The sequence below is a fragment of the Salvelinus alpinus genome, chromosome 6 (assembly GCF_045679555.1).
Source record: "Salvelinus alpinus chromosome 6, SLU_Salpinus.1, whole genome shotgun sequence".
Lineage (NCBI taxonomy): Eukaryota > Metazoa > Chordata > Actinopteri > Salmoniformes > Salmonidae > Salvelinus > Salvelinus alpinus.
Genome location: NC_092091.1, coordinates 36,207,908 through 36,222,776, shown reverse-complemented (window position 1 = coordinate 36,222,776; position 14,869 = coordinate 36,207,908). Strand labels below are relative to the sequence as shown.

The 14,869-nt window shown below is 45.2% G+C and overlaps 1 long non-coding RNA gene across 1 annotated transcript; it reads right to left on the bottom strand.

Annotated features, from left to right (window-relative positions):
- Window positions 1–2,323: 2,323 nt before the first annotated feature.
- Window positions 2,324–8,307, bottom strand: LOC139578640 (uncharacterized). The gene is made up of 2 exons (XR_011675583.1): window positions 6,867–8,307; window positions 2,324–5,711 (listed from the first exon to the last, which is right to left on the bottom strand). It is a non-coding gene; the product is annotated as an uncharacterized lncRNA (long non-coding RNA).
- Window positions 8,308–14,869: the final 6,562 nt, after the last annotated feature.

Below are 14,869 nucleotides of genomic sequence, written 5' to 3'. Positions count from 1 at the left end.
AGCAGTTAGCAGACCGGGGCAGGCAAGCTAGCAGTTAGCAGACCGGGGCAGGCAAGCTAGCAGTTAGCAGACCGTGGCAAGCAAGCTAGCAGTTAGCAGACCGGGGCTAGCAAGTTAGCCTTTGGGAGACGTCGCGATGGGGGTAAGTCTGTTCTTGCCTCTTCGTGCGGTGACGTTGATAGACCAGTTGTGGAATTAGTAGGGTTCCAGGTAGCTCTAGGTAGCTAGCAGGCCTAGCAGGTTAGCAGAATGGGCCTTCAGCGGACGTCGCGCCTGAAGGGCCTGTTGGAATCCTCGGGCAGATTATGTCGGTATTCCAGTCGTAGAGGATCGGCGGGGTTCCGTGCACCGTACCGGCAGTAGAAGGGGTCCGGATATTGTAGCCCAGGAGTGGGCTTCGCTGGTAGCACAGGAGCCCTGGCCGGCTAGCTTCAGGTTAATTGGTGCTTGCTCTGGGATGGAAACGCAAGCCAGGGGTGGTCACCTCGGATTGCGGTTAGCTAGTTGCGAAGATCCAGATGAAAATGTTCAGAGTTTGCGGTAGGAATCCGGGGATATGGAGAGAAATAGGTCCGTTATGCTCTGGTTTGAGTCACGTTGTTCGAACTGGCAAGAGCTTTCCGAGCTAAAGGTTAGCTGATGACCGCTAGCAATGGTTTGCTAACTGATAGCTGTTAGGTAGTTAGCTGGCTAGCTTCAGTTGAGGGATTCCTGATCCGAAGTAAATAGAAATACTTTAGAAAAAAGCAGATCCACGCCACATTGGGTGAGGCAGGTTGCAGGAGAGTATTTAGAAGTTGAGGTTTAGGAAAATATTTTTAAAAGATATGCGAAGAAACATATGTAAAAAGATATATACAAGGGACACGACAGGACAAAGACAAAGACATTGCAGATGAGCTGAAGGCAGTCATCAATGACCTTGGAGCACAGAAGGTATTTGCACTAGTGACAGACAATGCTGCGAACATGAAGGCTGCTTGGTCTAAAGTGGAGGAGTCCTACCCTCACATCACACCCATTGGCTGTGCTGCCCATGCATTGAATCAGCTCCTCAAGGACATCATGGCACTGAAAACAATGGATACACTCTACAAGAGAGCCAAGGAAAGGGTTAGGTATGTGAAGGGTCATCAAATTATAGCAGCAATCTACCTCACCAAGCAAATTGAGAAGAATTAGAGCACCACATTGAATCTGCCCAGCAACACCCGTTGGGGTGGTGTTGTCCTCATGTTTGACAGTCTCCTGGAGGGGAAGGAGTCTCTCCAAGAAATGGCCATATCACAGTCTGCCGATATGGACAGCCCCATCAAGAGGATCCTCCTGGATGATGTATTTTGGGAGAGAGTGGTAATCAGCCTGAAACTCCTGAAACCTATAGCAGTGGCCATTGCACGGATTGAGAGAGACAATGCCATCCTGTCTGATGTTTAGACTCTGCTAGCAGATGCAAGAGAAGAAATCCGTACTGCCCTGTCCACTTCACTGTTGCTCCAAGTAGAGGAAACTGCAGTTCTGAAATACATCAAAAAGCGTGAAGACTTCTGCCTGAAGCCTATACACACCGCAGCGTACATGTTGGACCCCAAATATCCTGGCAAGAGCATCCTGTCTGGTGCAGAGATCATCAAGGCCTATGGTGTCATCACTTCCATATCTCTCCACCTTGGCCTGGATGAGGGCAAGGTTCTTGGCAGTCTGGCGAAGTACACTTCCAAGCAAGGGGTTCGGGATGGAGATGCAATATGGCAGTCGTGCCAATATATCTCATCAGCCACCTGGTGGAAGGGACTTTGTGGATCTGAGGCTCTTTCCCCTGTTGCCTCCATCATCCTCCAAATCCCACCAACATCAGCCTGAGTGCAACTGGTCCTTGTTTGGGAACACACACACCAAAGCATGTAACAGGCTGACCAATACAAAGGTTGAAAAATTGGTGGCCATCCTGGCAAATCTGAGTTTTTTTGAGCCTGACAATGAGCCATCCTCAACAAGGTTGGAAAGTGACTGTTAGAGCCGATTTGGACATATTTGTATAAAAGACTGAACATACTGAGCTCCATGTACATTTGTGTAAATATATTAAATATTAATGTATATGATGAAATATTAGGTACGTACCTTTATGATTTATATTTACCTGATTGAGATATATTCATTTGTTGTTAGTGTAACTTCAGTTTGGCCCCCCTCTTGCCCATTCATTGTACTCTGTTAATTGTGTTAGTATAAAGGCAGGAAGTTGGGCCTTCGGGGGAGGGAGTCCTTGTGTGAACGCTGCGTGTAACACATCCGGTGTCAGGATAAATAAAAAGCAAGGTCTGCTAACTTTCTTTAATTATGTTTAATTACCGCAAACAATGAATGGCAAATGCAATTTTCGTATATACGGGCTCGCTGTATCACCGCGCAGGATGAACAGGGAACTGGCAAGAAGTACGTAAACAGCTGTTCTTATACCGTGATGACGTAGTTTCAACGCGTCTGTTAGCCTATTATAGTAGAGGCTGGGCTTGGTTTAGACTTTGCCCCCCTTTGCTGGCCCTTTGTCCAAGCCCCTTGGCGCGTTCCTTTGTCCACATCTGGTTGCTGGGTAGATTAGCTCCGTCTTGGGTCTGTCGATTCTACACTAAAACAGTTCCTAATATGGTATTGTCCAGTATTCTAACCTCCTGGTTGGTCTAGAGAGATGCACCCCTCCCCTCTCCAGACTGTCCACAACTTTTATGGCCTGTGTTGGCCAGTCCTTACACCTACACACACACCCCCCTCTGTATAGTTTGTGTATGAGTGTAACAAAACAATATTCCTCTTCAACCAATATGCTAACAGGCTATTATGCATAAACATAAATCCTAACAATTTCCCCCATTTTACACCCTCATGGGGTGTAACCAACTTATATATCCATATACTGGGTTGCCGTTGAACCCAGGGACTTGAAACCTTCAACCAGGAGGATAGTTATTTTTTTTTTTTTCATGAAATGTATCATTTTTATGCAAAACAGTATATATATAAAAAAAAAACATCAGCGGGGTCTTTAGATTCCCCCTTTTGACACCCCCAAGGGTGTCATCATAACAACATGATTACATACAGAATATAAAAAATATCAGTGGAGTTTTTAGATTCCCCCTTTTGACACCCCCTAGGGTGTCATCACAACCAAATGATTACATATATATTCTGTATTAAAAAAATTAAACCCTCTGGTCTCTCCCTCTATACATCTTGTACCAGGTGGGCTCCTTGCCACCCGGGAACTTCAAACCTTCACAACAGGGAGGACAAACGTAATGACCTGGATAAAAAGTACCGGTATATTGTTTATTTTTATTACTTTTCATTTGTTTATTTTTACTTTTATTACTCGACAACCTCACCCACAGCAAACCAAGAGTCATCCTCAGTCAGACACATCTTTCTCCTGTAGTTTGACTCAGTATCAGCATCTCCATCCGGAGTATCAAACAAAGGCATCATACCAGCAGCCTTCGCTACATCTGTAACAGATTTCTTTAGACAAGGTATGATGCAAGCAGCACAACACATTAACATAAGAAATACAACTACTAGGGTCAGAAATCCAGTAACCATCAATGCAGTGTACTTACCAAACCAACCATCCAGCCAGGGTAACAGTCCATCCTCCTCCACACCTGCAAAACCCTTTATCTCCACAGATAACTTTTCCATCCCGCTCAGAGCTTTTGAATTGCTCCCATCCGGACTGGTATTATTAGGAATAAACGTACAACACTGTTCTTCAAACATCTTACAAAACACCTCTCTGGTTGGCCAGAATCATATCTAGTGCTAGCCTATCTTGTCTAGCGGTTCGAGAGGTGGCATCCAATTGTTCAGCCATCCCCTTAAGTGCAGTGTGGTTAACTCATTGTTGATTATAGTAAATATAATTGATCCAGGCAGTTTGCTTATCATCAACAATATCTGGGCCAATAATGGGCAATAAATGCCACAGACCATCATTTCTGTTTAACGTCTAGAATTCGTGGGGGACCCCTACAGGGAACCCCAACAGGTTGGTGTGGATGTTATCTGTACCCTCAGACCAAGGAGCGTCACGTATCTGCCGTCTCCTGGGTTGGTCCCGAGCCTCTGTGTCATGTGTAGCTCCCAGGAGTTGGTTAGCTGTAACCTCAATAATAGTCAATGGTGTTATCAGACTGGCCAAAGCACATGTGCCCTGCCAGTCTTCTTTCAAAATGGAGGTCAACCGCCTGACAGGTCCACACATCCACCATACATCAGCAACACCTCTAGTTTGGTTCAGCCCTTCAACGGGCCCGGTGGCATTAATAGTGACATTAGTGATGCAGTAGGGAGCCTCCCATAGTCTATACCCCTACCTGTACCAGTGATACAGCTGTAATTTCCCCCATATGCCTTAACTCCCCACGGTGCCTTCTGGGGGGGACTTCTGGGAACACAAGACTCAGAGCTTTACACAGGGTCGAATTTAGCTTGTTATGATAAAAACCCTCCATTATGCACATCCAACCTCCCCACTGCTTAGGGCCAATGGGTGAGTAGCCAGAACAGGTCTAGCATGTCCACAGATCACACAGTCTTTTCTATTAGGTGTTCTGGCGGTGTATCTCATATAGGCTAACCACATGTTCTCCCTACTCTCATATCCAGTTTCAGTCCCCAATTGGTCACTGTCTGATATATCCTTTACATTTATTACCTGTACCGGATTGGAGAGCTTAGGTGATGTGGCACACGGTCTTGAAGTGGTGGAGGAGTTCGGCTGAACCTGGCCTTGGCCTGTTGGAACTGGTGGTGGTTTTGGCAGTACTGTGACGGTATCCATCCCCATCGTATCCGCCCCGTTTCTTTCCAATCCCAGGGTATAGGTACCTGCATCGGAGAGCTTAATAGACTTGGTGGTTAGTAGGATTTCATCACCTTTACAAACATCAGTCTGCCCCTCACTCCTTCCCCAGATAATGGGAAACCTGTCTACTTTTGTCGGGTTCCCTATGCTGTACGGGTAACCCCTCCTCCATTCCCAATAAGCACACCCATGCCCATTACATAGGTACACTGGCACACTCCTATACACAGGTGTTAAAACCAAACATTTTGGCTCAATTCTCCTGGTTCCACAAATATCTCAATTTCTTCCCTGCTTATCCAGATTAAGTGATCCTTCATGCTTGGTTAATACAAAATCCTCATCGTCTAAACTATGGGTCAGGTTTCCCTCTTTAGCCTTCTCGGGGGGTCATGGTGTATCAGGAATATGGTTCCCACAAATCAGACAGCACAGAACAACCAATACTCCTCTAAAGCCCCACCCTCTCCCAGAGAACACATCATCAGCCAGAGGCCAAGCCACACTTCCACTTCTATGAACGTACACAGTGATGAGAGGGCGGGGTCAGGGAGTCTTCAGTAGAGAGTTGGCCCCCAGTACCCTGTTGGTTCTGGTTCTGCTCCTACCCCTGTGATTGTTCGGCAGTGTCAGTGTGTCCTACCCTCCTGCATTGTGTGATATGAACCCAGGTAGTTCTTTCAGTTCTTCTCACTGCGAATGCAGTCTCCAGGAGTGCTTAGTATGACTCCTCCCACCATGGCGGCTTCCAGTCCTTTTTCTTTAGTGATTGTACCCAGACCCAGTCCCCTGGCCCATTCATGTGGGTAATCTCCTCCTGTAGTTCTCCTGTAGAGCATAAAATCTTGGACATACGGGTTTGGTTAATTAACAGTTTTTTTTTGTTTTTTTATGTGTTCTGCTAGAACCTCTGTCATTCTATCTGTTCTATCTGATTAGCTACAATGTCATCCATTATTATCCTAGTCAACCATCTCCAGAAATGTTTAACTAATAGGCCACACCACAACGTGTCCTATTCCATCCCCCTTTTGATACATGGCTCCACCATTGTATCAATACTGGCACAAATCTAACAGTTCTCTGTCAATTGTCTTATCTACTTTAAGAGTTATCAGTGCCGCTCCTTAGTTCCTGAAACCAACCAAGTCTTCCTTGTGTTTTCAGGCCCATATGCTTAAACTGTCCAATGGCGCCCTCTAGTGACTTTCCACCTTTACTACTATCAAATAGATATCATCATTTTGTTCTATCAAATTACCTTAATCTCAGACGCCAAGGCCCTTATATTCTCCATTTTAAGTGGCTTTTGAAGGAAGTTGATCAGACAACCCTAAAAAGTCACGTTGGAAATCATATCCCCACTTTGTGTGTTTATCCCTTTAAGATATTTTTTCGCTGGGAAATTTAGAAATCCCCCTCTAACCCCAACGTTTACTACAAACACAACCTAGTAGTTATAACTGTCCCTTTAACATTAACTATCATAAACTTTTACGATTAAACTATTCTGACCTTCCTATTTTATAGTAAAATACAATCCAGTGAACGCCAACAATCCATGATGGCCACCTAGCATTTTTGTTGCTAGTTTTTATCATCTTTTTAGACTACCCTGACGATATTCAGCTACTTTTAAAATTCTAAATTGGAACTTTTAACAACTTCTGAAAAGTGGCTCAAAGCTATAATGCACGCATTTACTCTCTAAATGACACAAACCATTTTCTCTGTCCCTTCTCAGTTACAACATCATTGCTTCGATAAACCAAAACCAATTTATCACCATTGTATCACTAATGTTGGATCTTGAATAGAATTTACAACCTCAATCAACATCTCTTAATCAAAATTATACTGCCTGAAGTACAGTAAATAGTGTACCAGTAAATAGTGTACCTGAACGGTCAAACCTATTTGCATAACGTTATTGTGTATCCCAAATACTGTCGCAGTTTTACGTTATTCCACAACAAATCACTTGCCTCTAGCAATTTACCCTGAAATGTAGTATCCAACACCAAAACGAACTCTTATTCCTGCCTCTAGGCAAAAACATACCCCTTACTCCAAATGCGTTTTGCACCAAAAATATCATAAAAGTAAAATCAACTTTTCAACTTTCTCCACTCCCAACTTTTTTTTTTAACCCCCATGTACCTCGCTAAATATTTTAGTCTCTTGGTACCAAGGCTGAGATTCTAACCCGAGTCTCCCGCGCCGCAGTCAAAAAATGCTTCTCCGTCATAGCCAACATTATCTGCCTTCTCCATAGCATCTGCAAGTTAACCCCTTCGTAACTCTCCCTCTCTTTTTCTGGCTTCAGACAACCACACTCTAGCCGTGTCTAGACGCTCTACCTTCTGCTGTATCAACTTTATCATTAATTGTAATCTTTCTACATCCATATTCTCAAACTCGTACATTCCTCTCTACCCTGGGCATTAGATTCACCCAAACATTCCACCGGGTTCCCCGTCGATTGGGAGCCCCTCCTTCCACTCTCTATCACTCCTCTCCTTACCATTATCCCTCTCTAGAACAGATTTCAACTTCCTCAAAAACCTTTCTATTTCTGGAGACATTATATATCCCGTGCGTATACTCGCGTATGTGTGTAAATTAATTTAAATGCTCAACCTATCGTTATGAATTATTTTAAACGCTCCACTTGACGTTATGAATTATTTAAACGCTCCACTTGACGTTATGAATTATTTTAACCTATCAAACTAAATCTACCTGTTTAATACCCTCATCTATGCAATGTGGATCCCCTAGGAATATCCAGTCTCCTTCTGTAATATTCAACGTACTGTCATTCGCTAGGCAAATTGTCCCATATGAACTGTGTCCCTGACACTTCCTTTTAAAACATTCAATCTTGGTATTAGTACGCCGACTAAATACCCAATGCACGACAATTACACGTCAAACTTATTTTTCTTATTAGACACAACCTTCTCCGTTATATCCACGTTCACCTCACACCTCACATACCAATAGATTCGCCGACCTATTCTCACACAAACTAGTAGATCTATGCTACCCCGTGCATTGCATTCGTTATCATATGGTAATTTAACCTCATTAGTCCCCGACTATTATCATTTTCACTCCACACTCAATCTTCTCATCCACTCAGTACATTTTGTTTACACATTGCATTTTTGAATGGTTTTGATCAAATAAAATTGCATTTGCCATTACCTGGTCCACGGCATTTTAGACTATTGGTATATTGTTTATAAGGAATTTGGTAACTTACATCGAACAAGCGTCTCACGCTAAATTCACTCTATGCAGCCCGGAGAGGCAAACTTGGAGTGTGTACACGCAAAATGAATGAAATAAAAGTTCTTCTTGTTGATGGAGGAAACATTGAAACTGTGAATGAGAGTCTTGAAGCATTTGATGCTGTTCTCATTGACTAAGAATGCTCAAATCAAATCAAATTGTATTAGTCACATACACATGGTTAGCAGATGTTAATGCGAGTGTAGCGAAATGCTTGTGCTTCTAGTTCCGACAATGCAGTAATAACCAACAAGTAATCTAACCTAACAATTCCACAACTACTACCTTACACACACACACAAGTGTAAAGGGATAAAGAATATGTACATAAAGATATATGAATGAGTGGTGGTACAGAACGGCATGGCAGATGCAGTAGATGGTATAGAGTACGGTATATACATATGAGATGAGTACTGTAGGGTATGTAAACATAAAGTGGCATAGTTTAAAGTGGCTAGTGGTACATGTATTACATAAAGATGGCAAGATGCAGTAGATGATATAGAGTACAGTATATACATATGAGATGGGTAATGTAGGGTATGTAAACATTATATTAAGTGGCATTGTTTAAAGTGGCTAGTGGTACATTTTTACATAATTTCCATCAATTCCCATTTTTAAAGTGGCTGGAGTTGAGTCAGTATGTTGGCAGCGGCCGCTAAATGTTAGTGGTGGCTGTTTAACAGTCTGATGGCCTTGAGATAGAAGCTGTTTTTCAGTCTCTCGGTCCCTGCTTTGATGCACCTGTACTGACCTCGCCTTCTGGATGATAGTGGGGTGAACAGGCAGTGGCTTGGGTGGTTGTTGTCCTTGATGATCTTTATGGCCTTCCTGTGACATCGGGTGGTGTAGGTGTCCTGGAGGGCAGGTAGTTTGCCCCCGGTGATGCGTTCTGCAGACCTCACTACCCTCTGGAGAGCCTTACGGTTGTGGGCGGAGCAGTTGCCGTACCAGGCGGTGATACAGCCCGACAGGATGCTCTCGATTGTGCATCTGTAGAAGTTTGTGAGTGCTTTTGGTGACAAGCCGAATTTCTTCAGCCTCCTGAGGTTGAAGAGGCGCTGCTGCGCCTTCTTCACAACGCTGTCTGTGTGGGTGGACCAATTCAGTTTGTCCGTGATGTGTACACCGAGGAACTTAAAACTTTCCACCTTCTCCACTACTGACCCGTCGATGTGGATAGGGGGGTGCTCCCTCTGCTGTTTCCTGAAGTCCACAATCATCTCCTTTGTTTTGTTGACGTTGAGTGTGAGGTTATTTTCCTGACACCACACTCCGAGGGCCCTCACCTCCTCCCTGTAGGCCGTCTCGTCGTTGTTGGTAATCAAGCCTACCACTGTAGTGTCATCCGCAAACTTGATGATTGAGTTGGAGGCGTGCATGGCCACGCAGTCGTGGGTGAACAGGGAGTACAGGAGAGGGCTCAGAACGCACCCTTGTGGGGCCCCAGTGTTGAGGATCAGCGGGGTGGAGATGTTGTTACCTACCCTCACCACCTGGGGGCGGCCCGTCAGGAAGTCCAGGACCCAGTTGCACAGGGCGGGGTCGAGACCCAGGGTCTCGAGCTTGATGACGAGTTTGGAGGGTACTATGGTGTTAAATGCTGAGCTGTAATCGATGAACAGCATTCTCACATGGGTATTCCTCTTGTCCAGATGGGTTAGGGCAGTGTGCAGTGTGGTTGCGATTGCGTCGTCTGTGGACCTATTGGGTCGGTAAGCAAATTGGAGTGGGTCTAGGGTGTCCGGTAGGGTGGAGGTGATATGGTCCTTGACTAGTCTCTCAAAGCACTTCATGATGACGGAAGTGAGTGCTACGGGGCGGTAGTCGTTTAGCTCAGTTACCTTAGCTTTCTTGGGAACAGGAACAATGGTGGCCCTCTTGAAGCATGTGGGAACAGCAGACTGGGATAAGGATTGATTGAATATGTCCGTAAACACACCAGCCAGCTGGTCTGCGCATGCTCTGAGGACGCGGCTGGGAATGCCGTCTGGGCCTGCAGCCTTGCGAGGGTTAACACGTTTAAATGTTTTACTCACCTCGGCTGCAGTGAAGGAGAGCCCGCAGGTTTTGGTAGGGGGCCGTGTCAGTGGCACTGTATTGTCCTCAAAGCGGGCAAAAAAGTTGTTTAGCCTGTCTGGGAGCAAGACATCCTGGTCCGCGACGGGGCTGGTTTTCTTTTTGTAATCCGTGATTGACTGTAGACCCTGCCACATACCTCTTGTGTCTGAGCTGTTGAATTGCGACTCGATTTTGTCTCTGTACTGGGACTTAGCCTGTTTGATTGCCTTGCGGAGAGAATAGCTACACTGTTTGTATTCGGTCATGCTTCCGGTCACCTTGCCCTGGTTAAAAGCAGTGGTTCGCGCTTTCAGTTTCACGCGAATGCTGCCGTCAATCCACGGTTTCTGGTTTGGGAATGTTTTAATCGTTGCTGTGGGTACGACATCGTCAATGCACTTCCTAATGAACTCGCTCACCGAATCAGCATATTCGTCAATGTTGTTGTTGGACGCGATGCGGAACATATTCCAATCCGCGTGATCGAAGCAGTCTTGAAGCGTGGATTCAGATTGGTCGGACCAGCGTTGAACAGACCTGAGCGCGGGAGCTTGTTGTTTGAGTTTCTGTTTGTAGGCTGGAATCAACAAAATGGAGTCGTGGTCAGCTTTTCCGAAAGGGGGGCGGGGGAGGGCCTTATATGCGTCGCGGAAATTAGTATAACAATGATCTAGGGTTTTTCCAGCCCTGGTAGCACAATCGATATGCTGATAGAATTTAGGGAGTTTTGTTTTTAGATTAGCCTTGTTAAAATCCCCAGCTACGATGAATGCAGCCTCAGGGTGTGTGGTTTCCAGTTTACAAAGAGTCAGATAAAGTTCGTTCAGGGCCATCGATGTGTCTGCTTGGGGGGGAATATATACGGCTGTGATTATGATTGAAGAGAATTCCCTTGGTAGATAATGCGGTCGACATTTGATTGTGAGGAGTTCTAGATCAGGTGAACAGAATGACTTGAGTTCCTGTGTGTTGTTATGATGATCACACCACTTCTCGTTAATCATAAGGCATACCCCCCCGCCCCTCTTCTTACCGGAAAGATGTTTGTTTCTGTCGGCGCGATGCATGAAGAAACCAGCTGGCTGCACCGACTCCGTTAGCGTCCCTTGAGTTAGCCATGTTTCCGTGAAGCAGAGCACGTTGCAATCCCTGATGTCTCTCTGGAATGCTACCCGTGCTCGGATTTCATCAACCTTATTGTCAAGAGACTGGACATTGGCGAGTAGTATGCTAGGGAGTGGAGCGCGATGTGCCCGTCTCCGAAGCCTGACCACGAGACCGCCTCGTTTGCCCCTTTTTCGGCGTCGCACAGGGTCGCCGGCTGGGATCAGATCCATTGTATTGGGTGGAAGGCAAAACACTGGATCCGTTTCGGGAAAGTCATATTCCTGGTAGGAACGATGATGAGTTGACGTTAATCGTATATTCAGTAGTTCCTCCCGACTGTATGTAATGAAACCTAAGATTACCTGGGGTACCGATGTAAGAAATAACACATAAAAAAACAAAATACTGCATATTTTCCAAGGAACGCGAAGCGAGGCGGCCATCTCTTTTCGGCGCCGGAAGTCAACTAGGTTTTGATGTCATGAATCTGTGCTAGAGCTGGTCACAGAGGAACAGGAGAGCATGAACTATTATCAACCAAGAATGAGAACTTATGAACATTTCCTGAAAGAGGTAGAAATATGGAAAAAGGCTGAAGTTGAGCCACAAACGCTCATTGAACCACACGACAGCATTTCCAATGTGTCAAAAATATCAAGTAAAACAAAGTATTCCAAGACTGCTTCCTCAGTGTTCTCTGCACGCCTAAAAGCTGAGGCAGAACGAGCAGCTCTACTAGCTCGCCAAGCATCATTACAGGACAAGCATGCATTGGAACTGGAGAAAGCTCAACTGGAACAACAGAAAGCTCAACTGAATGTTAGGATGGAAAAAATGGCACTGGAAACGGACATAGCAGCATATAATGCCAAACTGAAGGTCCTGGAGAGGACTGAGTCAACTTCTCAATCCCATTCTGTGGCAGCCCACTTACTAAGCCAAGAAGATGGAATGAACTCTTATTTTGAGAAACAGAAACCAGAGGTCTATGAGGAACCTGAACCATCACCTGTTGAGTTTGCTGCACTAGGTGCAGTTCCAAAGACCCCACTACAAAGAGTTTTACAACAACCGACCACAAAGACATCAAAACCTATTCCGAAAACAGTCGTAAACCACACCCTTCAGCAGCCAACAGCAAGGTCTAGCAATCAACACTGCGGGTATCAGCCATAATACCAGCCATGATAACCTTTCTACTGTCATACAAAGGCAGAATGAAATTGCTGACCTCCTTGTACTACAGCACAAACAAGCCACACTCCCTGTTAGGGAGATACCTATGTTTGACGGTGATCCTCTAAACTTCAGGCCATTCATGCGTGCATTTGAGCATGGTATAGAAGATAAGACAAGCAGTCACCAGGATAGGCTCTATTACCTGGAACAGTACACCTCTGGTCAGCCCAAGGATCTGGTCCGTAGTTGTCTGCATATGGAAGCCAGAAGAGGCTATGCAGAAACTAAGAGGTTGTTAAAGGAACACTTTGGCAATGAAATCAAAGTCGCCACTGCTTACATGGAAAAGGCTTGGAACTGGACAAACATCAAACCAGATGATGGAAAGGGACTGGGTGGTTATGCACTTTATCTAAGAGGTTGCTGTAACGCTATGCAAGACCTACAGAACATGGAAGAGCTTAATCTTCCCTCCAACATAAAGTTGATCATGTCAAAACTTCCCTACAAACTAAGGGAAAAATGGAGGTCTACGACATGTGATATTTTAGAGAGAAGTCACCTGAGGGCCCAGTTCAGTGACCTTGTGACGTTCATGGAAAAACAGGCCAAAATACTGCAGGATCCGTTGTATGGAGATATTCAAGATCCCCTGACCAACAAAAAGTTTTTAAAAACCAAAACAGAAGCTGACTTTAAACAGCAGTTCAAGTCCAAGAGTAGGGGAAGCAGCTTTGCCACTGCAGAAGCTGTAGTGGCAGATTGTGACCCTGAAAAACCTTTAAAAGAACAAACATTCAAAGTAAAGAGACCAGGCACCTACCCTTCTGATGCTCCCAGTATCTCATGTATATTTTGTGCTGGTGAGCATTTATTGGTCGACTGCCAACAGGTGAAAGCACAGCCACACGAATCCAAGGTTGAGTTTCTGAGATCAAAAGGCCTTTGTTTTGGCTGTTTGATGAGAGGACACTTAAGCAGAGAATGTAAAAGAAGGATGACCTGTCAGAGCTGTCAAAGAAAGCACCCCACTATCCTGCACATTGAAGGAAGAGAGAGATTTAGATCTCAAAAGGCAGATATGAGTGGTGTAGCAGTAAAGCGGGAGGAGACTGTCAGCAGTGCTCTTGTTTCACTGGAAGCTGGTGAAGATACCGGGGCCGGTACAGATTGTGCACTTGCAATTGTGCCAGTTCAAGTAAAGGTGGCAAGTGGAAGCAAGTCTGTGTTAACCTATGCGTTTCTCGATTCTGGTAGCTCAGCAACATTTTGTACGGAGAGACTCATGAGGCAGTTGCAAGCTAAAGGCAGTGAGACTGAAATTCTGCTACACACAATGGGGCAGGAGAGTCCTACCAAGAGCTTTGAGATATCTGGATTAGAGATTGGCAATGTGGAAGGCGACACATTTCTTGCATTACCAAAGGTCTACACCCAAAATAAGATCCCAGTGACAAGAGAGAACATTCCCACTCAGAAAGATCTCAAAAGGTGGCCATACCTGAAAGCGGTTCAGTTGAAGGAGATTGATGCCGACGTCGAACTCCTGATTGGCGTAAATGCTCCAAAGGCAATGGAACCCTGGCAAATCATAAATAGCCAAGGCAACGGACCGTATGCAGTGAAAACCCTCTTTGGATGGGTGATGAACGGTCCTCTCAACAGTTGTACCATGGCAGAAGAATCTGGGCGTCCTACGGTGATGGCCAATCGTATCTCAATGGCCGACCTGGGGGTTCTTCTTGTAAATCAGTACAACCATGACTTCCCTGAGAGAGAGTATGAAGAGAAAAGTGAGATGTCAGCTGAGGATCGTAGGTTTATGGAGATCGTATCAAGCTCCATAACCCTCAAAGACCATCACTACTACTTACCGTTGCCCTTTCGCAACAAAGATGTAGTCCTGCCAAACAACCGTGACATGGCAAAGCAGCGGGCTCTAAATATTATCAGGAAGTTCAAGAAGGACAAAGTTTACGCTGCAGAATACAAAGGCTTCATGGAAGAGATGATAACAAAAGGTTACGCCGAGAAGGTACCACAAGAACAGCTCCTCAGAGAGAAAGGCAAGGTATGGTACATACCACACCATGGCATTCACCATAAGCGCAAAGGAACGATACGAGTGGTGTTTGACTGGTCATCATCCTATAAAGGTACATCTCTTAACAGTGAACTCCTTTAAGGCCCTGACCTGGCAAACACGCTTATAGGAGTCTTGCTAAGATTTCGGCAAGAGCACATTGCCATGATGGCAGACATCGAAGGAATGTTCCATCAAGTACGTGTCCATGAAGATGACTTAGACTTCCTGCGATTCCTATGGTGGCCGGACGGTGATACTAACAAAAG